Raw genomic sequence first — 11,513 nt, forward strand, 5'->3', positions numbered from 1 at the left:
TGTGGGTCAATAACCTATCCCCAGAGATGGAGACGGAGAAGTCGAGGAAGGGAAGGGAAGTGTCAGTGATGGACCATGTGAAGGTGAGGAAAGGGTGGAAATTGGAGACAAGTGAATGAAATTGTCTAGTTCAGGGTGAGAGCAGGAAATGGCAACAATACAGTCACCAATGTACCGGAAAAAGAGGTGAGGGAGGGGACCCGAGTAGGACTGGAACAAAGAGTGTTCCACATATCCCATGAAAAGGAAGGCATACCTAGGACCCATGCGGGTACCCATAGCAACACCTTTGATTTGGAGGAAATAAGTGGAGCCAAAGGATAAGTTGTTCAATGTGAGAACAAGTTCAGCCAGGCGGGGGAGGGTAGAGGTGGATGGGGACTGGTCGGGCCTCTGTTCAAGGAAGAAGCGGAGTGTCCTCAGGCCATCCTGGTGGGGGTGGAGGTGTAGAGGGATTGTACGTCCATGGTGAAAAGGAGGCGGTTGGGGCCAGGAAACTGGAAACTGTTAAAGTGGCGGAGTGCATCCGAAGAATCACGGATGTAGGGGGAAAGAGACTGGACAAAGGGAGAAAACATGAAGTCGAGATAGGAAGAAATAAGTTCGGTGGGGCAAGAACAGGCTGAAACGATGGGTCTACCAGGGCAGTCCTGTTTGTGGATCTTGGGAAGGAGGTAGAAGTGGGATGTGCGGGATTGGGGAACTATGAGGTTGGCGGCAGCAGGGGGAAGATCTCCAGAGGAGATGAAGTCGTTGACAGTCTTGGAAACGGTGGTTTGATCTTCAGTAGTGGGGTCATGGTCCAGTCGGAGGTAGGAGGAGGTGTCGGAGAGTTGGCGTTCAGCTTCCGCTAGGCAGAGGTCGGTGCGCCACACAACAACAGCACCACCCTTGTCAGCAGGTTTAATAACAATATCAGGGTTGGATCTCAGAGAATGGAGTGCTGCAAGTTCAGAGGGAGGTAGGTTGGAGTGAGTGAGGGGAGCAGAGAAATGGAGATGGCCGATGTCATGGCGGCAGTTAGTGATGAAAAGATCTAGAGAGGGTAAGAGGCCAGGGGGAGGGGTCCAGGTAGAACAGGAATTCTGAAAGTGGGAGAAAGAGTCAGCCGTGCGGGGGGAAGACTCCTGGCCAGAGAAGTGGGCATGGAGATGAAGGCATCAGAAAAAGAACTCAACATCGTGCCGAGCTCGAAATTCATTGAGGTGGGGGTGTAAGGGGATGAAGCTCAGGCCTTTGCTAAGGACTGATCGTTCAGGGTCAGAGAGGGGAAGGTCAGAGGGGATAGTGAAAACGCAGCGGTGAGATTGGGAGAAGGGGGGTCAGAGGAAAGTGAAGGAGAAGAAGGTTCCGGAGGAGTGCTGGTGTTCAGGAGTTGAAGAAGCTTGCGATCCTTGACATCGGAAAGGAAGAAAAAAAGTTTTTTGTAGAAGCGTCAGATGAGTCGAAGGAAGAAATGGAACTGTGGACCCAGACCGCTTTGAGATAGAGTGCGTCAGTGCTGCTGAAGAGAGAGGTCGAGAGTGTTCATGTGGCACCGTATGGTGTTGAGCGTGGATCTCAAGATGCGGCGAGAGCAGTAGTTCGAGGGACGATGAATATTTTGGAGATATTTGTAATCCTGGGTGGATCCAAAACACGAAGGGCGGAAGTTTACTTGGAATCCACGTGGAATAAGTTGGAACCGGAGACAGTTGCTGAGGAAAATGATGTGGCTGTGAAACCGAGTCTTGGCAGATACCTGATCAAACACGAGAAGGGAAACTGAAAGTAATAAAGGTGTACTGGACTCGCTAGACCTGCTCCTATCTAGTTATCCAGCCAGCTAAACACTCATTCAAATAATTCCTCGAGAAGCAGGTTGCTGTTTTGAAGCTTTACTTGAATAAATTTTGCGAAACTGTAAGCAAAGACAAAATATGTTTTTAGATAGAGCTGAGTACTATACATTAGAGGTTACATAAGATATAAACATGTTTATGAAAACAAAATAGACTAATTGTATAACTAAATAGCACTGAAGCTAAACCTCGGTAGCTAACAGCCAATACCTTTTTTAATACAAAGTATTGTCAAAATACTACACTGACAAGGTTGTTATCATGTTACTAAACAAGGATACTCACAGACATTGCGTCTTGCCTAGCGTATAAGAAGGGATGGCGAAGGATTCAAAATGACTGCCTCGTGTGAGCTTCTTCACAACTCAGCAGAACACTCCGTGGAATACTAATTCTGGGTCAAACAGGAAGAAGGTCAAATAACATACTGCTGTATACTAACACTGCTATACAATAAGTACCACTAGAGGGTGCTATCTGCATGTAATCATTCCAGAACAGAAGGTGAGCAAGGTTGAAGAGCCAAACGGAGATACTGTCGAAGAGAAGAGCAGAACTTCATCAAGGTAGGCATCCCAAGAAGAGGTATGGCAGTGAACCAAACACTAGTACGATAGCAAAATACTCCAGATGCTGGAAATCCGAATTAACAACAGAAAATGCTGGAGAAACTCAGCAGGCCAGGCAACATCCGTGGAGAGAAAAAATAGTCAACGTTTTGGGTCAAACCCTTTGTCAAGTATGGAAATTAAATAGGTTAAAGGCCGGGCTGGGAGAGAACAAAAGAGAAGTGAAGAGACATTAAGAGACACCACCTCTCAACCCCTTCTTTCAGGGGAACGGAAGTTCCGGTTTCCTGCGAATGCGTAGTGCATGCACGAAACCGGCACTTTCGTTGGGCCTTCGCGTGAGTACCCCATGCATACTCACGCGTTGGGACCCGAATTTGTGGGCCAATAATTTATATGTAATAAATGTGCGCATCAAATGTCCTTGTATAAACCTATGACTAAATATACACAGCTTAAAGAGTCTTGTACCATGATTGTAGAACTGGAGATTGCAACATATTTTGTTTGCATTGTACGATGAGATTATTATCCTGGACTCCTTACTCTTTCAACGTGCAATATCCCAGCAAAGTTTCCTATTCCCTGGCTAATAGGCGTCAATGCGGTTTGGCCTAATTTGTTTGTTCAAATGACTGTAACTAATGACAATCATTATGTAATGCTCTTGTGTTGCTTGATGTTTCTCTCAGGTATAAATACGACTTTGTTTTGAAAACAGAAATTCTGTGAGTCCACAACGCGAACAAACACGGTCGCTTCTCTCCGAAAATGGGACAGCCGGTAATCATACAGATAGAAAGCATTTACTATCCGATTTTTGCAGTGATTGGCGTTCCTGTTAAGACACTTATAATCAGTTAATATTCATCTTTAACAATGGTTCACGGCATCACTGCTCCTGCAGTCGCTCCAATAATATCATCTGTCTGTTTGGATGTGCTTGTTTTGTGGACATTGATTACTGTCACCAAAGAAATAAAACAAAATGCTCCAAGAGTCTGCCATATTCCTCTTGGACCAGATGTTGCGGTATCTACTTGAACTCCGGCAACATCTTCCTGTGACTGGACCTGTGCAGTTAAGAGCCGAAATCAGGAAGTTGTTGTCCGTGATGCCCGGCTACTCCAAAAGGGGCGCAATTATAGTAACTCACCAAGAGATTCAAATACATTGAATGACGTGAGGTTGCTGTAGGTAATTGATAAATAAATGGCTGCTTTGTGTTGATGCCGGGCAAGGTCATTGCCTGCTGGCAAGTAGTCATAAAATTTGTGCTTATAGCGCATTCCTGCAGATTCTGAAACTGTGCGATATATTAAATTGGCCGCATTTTGCTGTAAAATAATAGTGAGGCTCATAGCGATCACCATTATTTACGTGCAAAATGGAGAGCACAATCGGTGACCGCTCATGCGCAGTTAAACACAGAAATCTCGCCATCTGAATCACCATTCAAATTCACTGAACTGCGTGAAGTTACGGTATTTACCTCATAGATACGGACTAAACTCACCAGGAAGAGGCACGGCTTGTCCATTGCATTGTAAGTACCCTTTCAATGGCATGGTAAATCTATATATATATAAAGCAGTCCGTCTGTCTTTCCGTCTTTCTGTCTTTCCGTCTGTCTTTCCATCTGTCCGGCTATACAATCAAGAGTTATACAGCGTACCTACACATATATAAACCGATTAGTCTGTCTTTCTGTCTTTCTGCCTGTTAGTCTGTCTTTGTGTCTGTCTTTCTGTCTGTCTGTCCGGCTATACAATCAAAAGTTATAGAGTGTACCTACACACATGTTATATCAAAAGAAAGCTTATCATTAGGGGACTCTAATAGGTGTATTTACTTTTTGGTCAGACAAAAATTGTTCAGACAGTATACTAAAAAGTTTCAAAAAATGGCAACATTCCGCTCATTAGCATTGAGTGACGTGATGGTTGACCAATCGTACAGGGGATTAACCTGATGGTTGACCAATCGATGTGTCACGGGGGGCATTTCATTGCGTGTGTTGGCGGGCCTAATCCTTCTGAGCTGAGGTGAGTGGCCGCCATCTTGATTCCTAACTATTCATTTATTTTTCCCACTTTCTGCATGTCTATTTTCAAATCAAGATTTCCACCAATAAAAAAGTTGGTTTTAAAACACAATTAAATTGTTTTTTAAAAAAGTTAATTAATTTGTAAATATTTTCTCTAACCTCATTAATTTTCCGACCTTTCACTCTTTTATTTTCCTCTTGACTTGCTACCTCCGCCGGGTGACGCAACCTTCCAGGGTTACCCCGCCTGCAGGCCTTGAAGCCTTGGCCTCTCCTCCCCAGCCATTCCCGAGCTAGGCACCTCCCGTCCCGCTCAACAAGCGGCCCGCGATAGCCGCCATTTTTGTAAAGGCTGGCGGGGCAGGCCTGAGCCGAGTGTAGCCACTGCCGCCATCTTTCTAAAGGCTGGTGGGGCGGTACGGAGCTCCGGGGAGCCATCGCCGGCGCTGGGCTCTGGTGCTTTGTGGCCTGCAGCCAAACGGTGGCTGTGGAGCTCGGGCTGCCCGGGGCGTTGGACTCGGCTGGGCCATGTCAGTGCGGGTGCCCAAGGCCCCGAGGCCCCAGGGCCTAGCCTTCTCCAACCGCCGCCGGGAGTGCAACTCTCAACACTGGCAGAGGGGAGAGGGTCTGCTGGCTCCCCCACTCCCTTTCCTCCCCTTCCACCCTCCTTCCCCCACACCCACTTCCCACCCCCCTTTCCCCCTACACCCTCTTCCCACCCCCCCATTTCCCCCCTCCCACACACCCCCCTCCCCCAAACCCCCTTCCCCCACAACACTTTCCCACCCCCCCACACACCCCTTTCCCCCTCCTTCCTCCCCTTCCCTTCCCCCTCCCCCCTTCCTCCCCTTCCCCCTCAACCACTTCCCCCCTCCCCCTTCCCCCTCCCCTCCCCTTCCCTCCCCCTCCCCTTCCCCCCTTTCCCTTCCCCCACTTTCCCTTCCCCCTTTTCCTTCCCCCTTTCCCTTCCCCCCACCCTTTCCCCCCACCGTTTTCCCCCCACCCCTTTCCCCTTTCGCTCCTTCCCTCTCTGTCTCTCTGTCTTCTTCTCTCTGTCTCTGTCTCTCTCTCCCTCTCTCTCTCTCATTCCCTCTCTCTCTCCTTCACTCTCTGTCTCTCTCTCCTTCCCTCTCTCTCTCCTTCCATCTCTCTCTCCTTCCCTCTCTCCTTCTCTCTCTCTCTCTCTCCTCCCCCCCTCTCTCTCCTTCCCCCGCTCTCTCTCCTTCCCCCCCTCTCGCTGTCTGGCAAAGGGTTCTTGAGTTCCCTCGGCACCGCCGGGCACTCCAGCTAGTATTAAATAATTATTTTTCTTCAGTATTTAGCAATTCACAGCTATTCTATTCAGAGCCTCCCGTTTACATTAATAGATATTCGACGTTATTGAAAAACTACATTTGAAATGCATTTCTAAATGCCGATGTCAGATCCCTACCAGCATCCAAGTTCGAATAATAACTGTGATTTTATTGCTTTACCAGACACATCTCTGATATATCTCCAAAGTTCCCACTGCCCATGCTCAGACCCCACGTTACTCCCATCTCTTAACCCACTGCTGTAATGTAAGCAGCTCTGGTGTTACAACGTTAAGGCACTATCCAAAATTAAATGTTCTGTTGAAGTAACTCACAGAATAATTTTGTGGTGTATTTCGATATAGAAAGTTATCCTGTCAGAGTTGTTAATTTTGTCTGGTGTCATGGGAGAAAGATATGGACAGGCAGTGGAGTGACAGAAAATAATCATGGATTTTCATACAAAGCATTGTCGACTGATCATCTTTTCTATATCAGGGGAGTTAGTAATGAAATGTCTTCCCATTTGCAGCTAATTTGGTGACAATTGTGATTCTCTGCCATGGAAAATGCGGTCTCTCCAAATGCATCAGCCGTTACCTGGTGTCCATGGCAGTGGCTCATCTGATGATCCTGATAATTGGTGTAATTCTCAATAAGATTAAAGATACTCATTTCCCTTATTCATTCTTGAAATCTACTCCTATTTGTAGTCTCAATATCGCCCTGCATTTTGTTTCCATAGATTGCTACAACTGTACAGGGCGTTGGTGAGACCACACCTAGAGTATTGCATACAGATTTGGTCTCCTTATTTAAGGAGGGATATACTTCCATTGGAGGCAGTTCAGAGAAAGTTCATTAGGTTGATTCCTGGGATGAAGGGGTTGTCTTATGTGGAAAGGTTCACCATGTTGGGACTATACTCATCTGAGTTTAGATGAATGAGAGGTGATCTTCATGAAACATGTAAGATTTTGATGGGGCTTGACAGGGTGGATGCTGAGAGGATGTTTTCCCTCGTGGGGGAATCTTGAACTAGGGGGCATAGTTTCAGAATAAGGGGACGCCCATTTAAGATGGAAATGAGGAGGAATTTCTTCTCTCAGAGGGTCATGAATCTTTGGAATTCTCTGATACAGCGATCTGTGGAGGCTGAGACATTGAATATATTTAAGGCTGATATCGACAGATTTTTGAACTACACTGGAGTCAAGGATTTGGGCGAATAGGCAAACAAGTGGAGTTGAGACCAAGATCAGATCAGCCATGATCGTATTTAATGGCAGAGCAGGCTCGAGGGGCCGAATGGCCTACTTCTGCTAGTATTTCTTATGTTCTTATGTCCTTATGGCCGCAGTAGCCTCCACCCTCAAGATGGACCAGAGTGGGCGAGCCCAGACCATTTTTTTCCAAATAGCCATTTTACCTGTTTATGGCTAACAGATTATTTAACTACTTGGAAGAAAAGAGAGTTCACTTCAGGGGAAGGGAAAATGCGACCCGCTGCTGAACTCCAGCAAATTAGTTCAGAAATAGCATGAAATAAAACACATCTGGCAGCTGTTGAAAAGGTAAAAGCTCATTCTAAAAACACGCCATGCCTACAGAAAACAGGAAAGCTGATTTATTGACCAGAGCTTTCAAGCAGTGTCGCGAATAATGGCTCCGCCCGCTGGCAAGAAGCCTCGGATCACCACTGTCCCAGGCTCTCTCTCTAGCAGCATATTTGGGTAGATCTACAAATAAAGGCTCTATGGATCCAGCAGCTGCGAATTGCCACACCAGGCACACGCCCGTGCCCTCAGAGATGATGTAACAATGCGAAAGATATTATTATAGAGGCTGATCAATTGTTATGTTATTAAAACCGGTTGATCATCGCTACAGGGCGCAGGCAGGAGATTGTCCGATGGATGTACATGTTCAGCGGAGGTCAGAGGGGAGAGAGATAGGTTCAGCAAATTCCTGAAACAATGTGATGTCCGGATATTATGGCAGGTGTCACCAAAGTCGTGAACCAGTGCATCATCTGTGCACAATAAGAAATAAGAGCAGGAGTAGGCCATTTGACCCTTCTAGCCTGCTCCGCCATTCAATAAGATCATGGCTGATCTCCTACCTCATCTCCACTTTCCTGCACTATCCGCATATCCCTTGATTCAGTTAATATTCAAAAATCTATCGATCTCTGTCTTGAATATAATCAACGACTGAGCACCCACAGCCCTCTGGGGTAGAGAATTCCAAAGATTCACCATCCTCTAAGAGAAGAAAGTTCTCCTCATCTCAGTACTAAATTGCCGACCCTTTATTCTGATGCTGTTACCCCTGGTTCTAGACTCCCCAGCCAGGGGAAACATCCTCCTTGCATCTAACCTGTCAAGCCCTGTAATAATTTTGTATGTTTGCAAGGGATCACCTCTCATTTTTCTAAACTCTGGAGAATATAGGTCTAGTCTACTCAATCTCTCCTCATAGGACAATCCCCCCATCCCAGGGATCAGTCTGGTGAACCTTCATTGCACTCCCTCTATGGCAAGTATATCCTTCCTAAGGAAAGGAGACCAAAACTGTACACAATACTCCAGGTGTGGTCTCACCAGGGCCCTATCTAATTGCAGTGATGCGCCTCAATAAATCCGAGACTCGATGTTAGCGAAACAAAACAAGGCTTTTATTGACTTAGAAGGTAACACACAGAGGAGAATGTATCTTCCATCCAGAGGTCTGCCGTACTGGATGTGCTGCAGGCTGGGCCAGCTTACATAGGAGCCAGGTATGGGCGGAGCCCTACACACAGTACAATACAATGGAAATGAAACTGAAACCAACCACAGTCACAGGCAGAGAAATACTGATGAGTGATGAATGGAATATTTCATGACATGCACTAAGATAACTTTACACTTACTCTCGAAACCTCTTGTAATAAAGGCCAACATATCACTTGCTTTCCTAATTGCTTGCTGTAACTACATGATGACTTTCAGTGATTCGTGTACCAGGTCATCCAGGTCCCTATGTTCAAAAACATTTCCCAAAATTCACCATTTAAAAAAATACTCTGCTTTTCTACTTTTCCTACCAAAGTGGATAACTTCACATTTCTCCACATTATATTCCATTTGCCATGTTCTTGCCCACTCACTTAACCTGTCTGTATCCCCTTGAATCCTCCTTGCATCCTCCTCACAACTTGCATTCCCACCCAGCTTTGTATCATCAGCAAACTTGGATATATTAGATTTGGTCCCTTCATCCAAGTCATTGATGTAGGTTGTGAATAGCTGTGCCCCAAGCACTGATCCTTGCAGTACCCCAATAATTCCAGCCTGCCAACCCGAAAATGACCCCTTTATTCCTGCTCTCTGTTTGCTGTCCGTTAACCAATCCTCAATCCATGCCAATATATTACCCCCAATCCTATGAGCCCTAATTTTGTTTAATAACCTCTTGTTTGGCACCTTATCGCGCGTTTTATGAAAATCCAAATGCACCACATCCACTGATTCCCCCTTATCTATTCCTTTAGATACAACATCAAAAAACTCTAACAGATTCGTCAAACACGATTTCCCTTTCATAAATCCGTGTTGTCTCTGCCCAATCATGTTATTATTTTCTAAATGCCCTATAACCGCGTCCTTAATAATAGATTCTAGCTTTTTCCCTGCTACTGATGTCAGGCTAATTGGTCTGTAATTCTCCGTTTTCTCTCTCCCTCCTTTCTTAAATAGTGCAGTTACATTTGCTACTTCCACTCCATGGGAACGGATCTGGAATGTATGGAATTTTGGAAAATAACAACCAATGCATCAACCATCTCTATAGCCAAATCTTTCATAACCATAGGATGTAGGCCATCAGGTCTAAACAATTTATCGGCTTTCAAGTCCCATTAATTACATTAGTACTATTTTTTTAATAACACTAATTTCTTTCTGTTCCTCATTCTCGCTAGATTCTAGCTAAATTCTCTACTATTTTCAGGAAGTTTTTCTGTGTCTTCTTCCGTGAAGACACACAAAATGTATGTGTATAACTTCCCAGCCATTTCCTTGTTCCCCATTATTATTTCTCCTGTCTCAGCCTGTAAGGGACCCACATTTACATTAGCTAATCTTTTCCATTTTACATACATATATAAGCTGTTACAGTCTGTTTTTATGTTTCTCGTTAGTTTATTCCCATATTCTCATAGAGTCATAGTCATAGAGTTATACACCACAGAAAGAGGCCCTTCGGCCCATCGTGTCTGCGGCGGCCTTCAAGCCCTGTCTATTCTAATCCCATTTTCCAGCACTTGGTACTTAGCATTGTAGGCTATGGCGTTTCACGTGCTCATCAAAATGCTTCTTGAATGTTGTGAGGGTTCCTGCCTCTACCACCCTTTCAGGCAGTGATTTCCAGATTCCAACCACCCTCTGCGTGAAAATGTTTTTCCTCAAATCCCCTCTAAACCTCCTGCCCCTTATCTTGAAACTATGCCCCCTGATTATTGACCTCTCTACTAAGGGGAAAAGTTCCTTTATATCTACCCTATCTATGCCCCTCATAATTTTGTACACCTCAATCAGGTCCCCCCTCAGCCTTCTCTGCTCTAAGGAAAGCAACCCCAGCCTGTCCAGTCTCTCTTCATAGCAGAACCGCTCCAGCCCAGGTAACATCCTGGTGAATCTCCTCTGCACCCTCTCCAATGCAATCACATCCTTCCTATAGTGCAGCGACCAGAACTGCAGACAGTATTCCAGCTGTGGCCTAACTAGCGTTTTGTACAGCTCCACCATAACCTCCCTGTTCTTATATTCTATACCTCGGCTAATGCAAGCAAGCATCCCATAAGCCTTCTTAGCCAACTTATCTACCTGTCCTGCTGCCTTCAGTGATCTATGTACATGCACACCAAGGTCCCTCTGATCCCTTGTCCTTCCGAGGGTCCTACCATTCATTGTGTATTTCCTTGCCTTGTTAGTCCTCCCAAAATGCATCACCTCACACTTTTCAGGGGTTAATTCCATTTGCCACTGTTCTGCCCACCTGACCAACACATGTATACCATCCTGTAACCTGAGTCTTCCCTCCTTGCTATTTAGCACTCCACCAATTTTCGTGTCATCTGCGAACTTACTGATCATACCTCCTACATTCATATCTAAATCCTTAATGCACACTACAACCAGCAAGGGACCCAGCACTGATCCATGTGGTACACCACTGGACACAGGCTTCCAGTCACAAAAAAAACCTTCGAACATCACCCTCTGCCTCCTGCCACTAAGCCAATATTGGATCCAATGTGCCAAATTGCCCTGGATGCCATGGGCTCTTACCTTCTTGACCACTCTCCCATGCTGGACTTTGTCAAATGCCTTACTGAAGTCAATGTAGACTACAACAACTGTACTACCCTCATCCACACACCTATTCAAATCGTCAAAAAATTCAATCAAATTGGTTAGACATGATCTCCCCCTGACAAAGCCATGCTGAATATCCTTGACTAATGCTTTCTTCTACAAGTGGAGACTTATTCTGTCCCTCGGAATTTTTTCCAATAATTGTCCTACCACTGATGTTAGGCTGACTGCCATGTAATTCCCTGGTTTATCCCTACTACCCTTCTTGAATAATGGAACTACAGTAGCTGTCCTCCAATCCTCTGGCACCTTCATTGTGGCCAGAGAGGTTCTGAAAATTTGTGTCAGAGCCCCTGCAATCTCCTCCTTTGCCTCACACAGCAGCCTGGCATACATCTCGT

The 11,513-nt window shown here is 45.6% G+C and overlaps 1 pseudogene; it reads right to left on the minus strand.

Moving 5' to 3' along the window:
* Nucleotides 1-419: 419 nt before the first annotated feature.
* LOC147095681 (uncharacterized) lies at nucleotides 420-3,783 on the minus strand (annotated as a pseudogene).
* Between the last annotated feature and the right edge of the window lie 7,730 nt (nucleotides 3,784-11,513).

This window comes from Somniosus microcephalus, unplaced genomic scaffold, assembly GCF_052327205.1.
Source record: "Somniosus microcephalus isolate GS21.2 unplaced genomic scaffold, FLI_Smic_1.0 unresolved_chr1, whole genome shotgun sequence".
Lineage (NCBI taxonomy): Eukaryota > Metazoa > Chordata > Chondrichthyes > Squaliformes > Somniosidae > Somniosus > Somniosus microcephalus.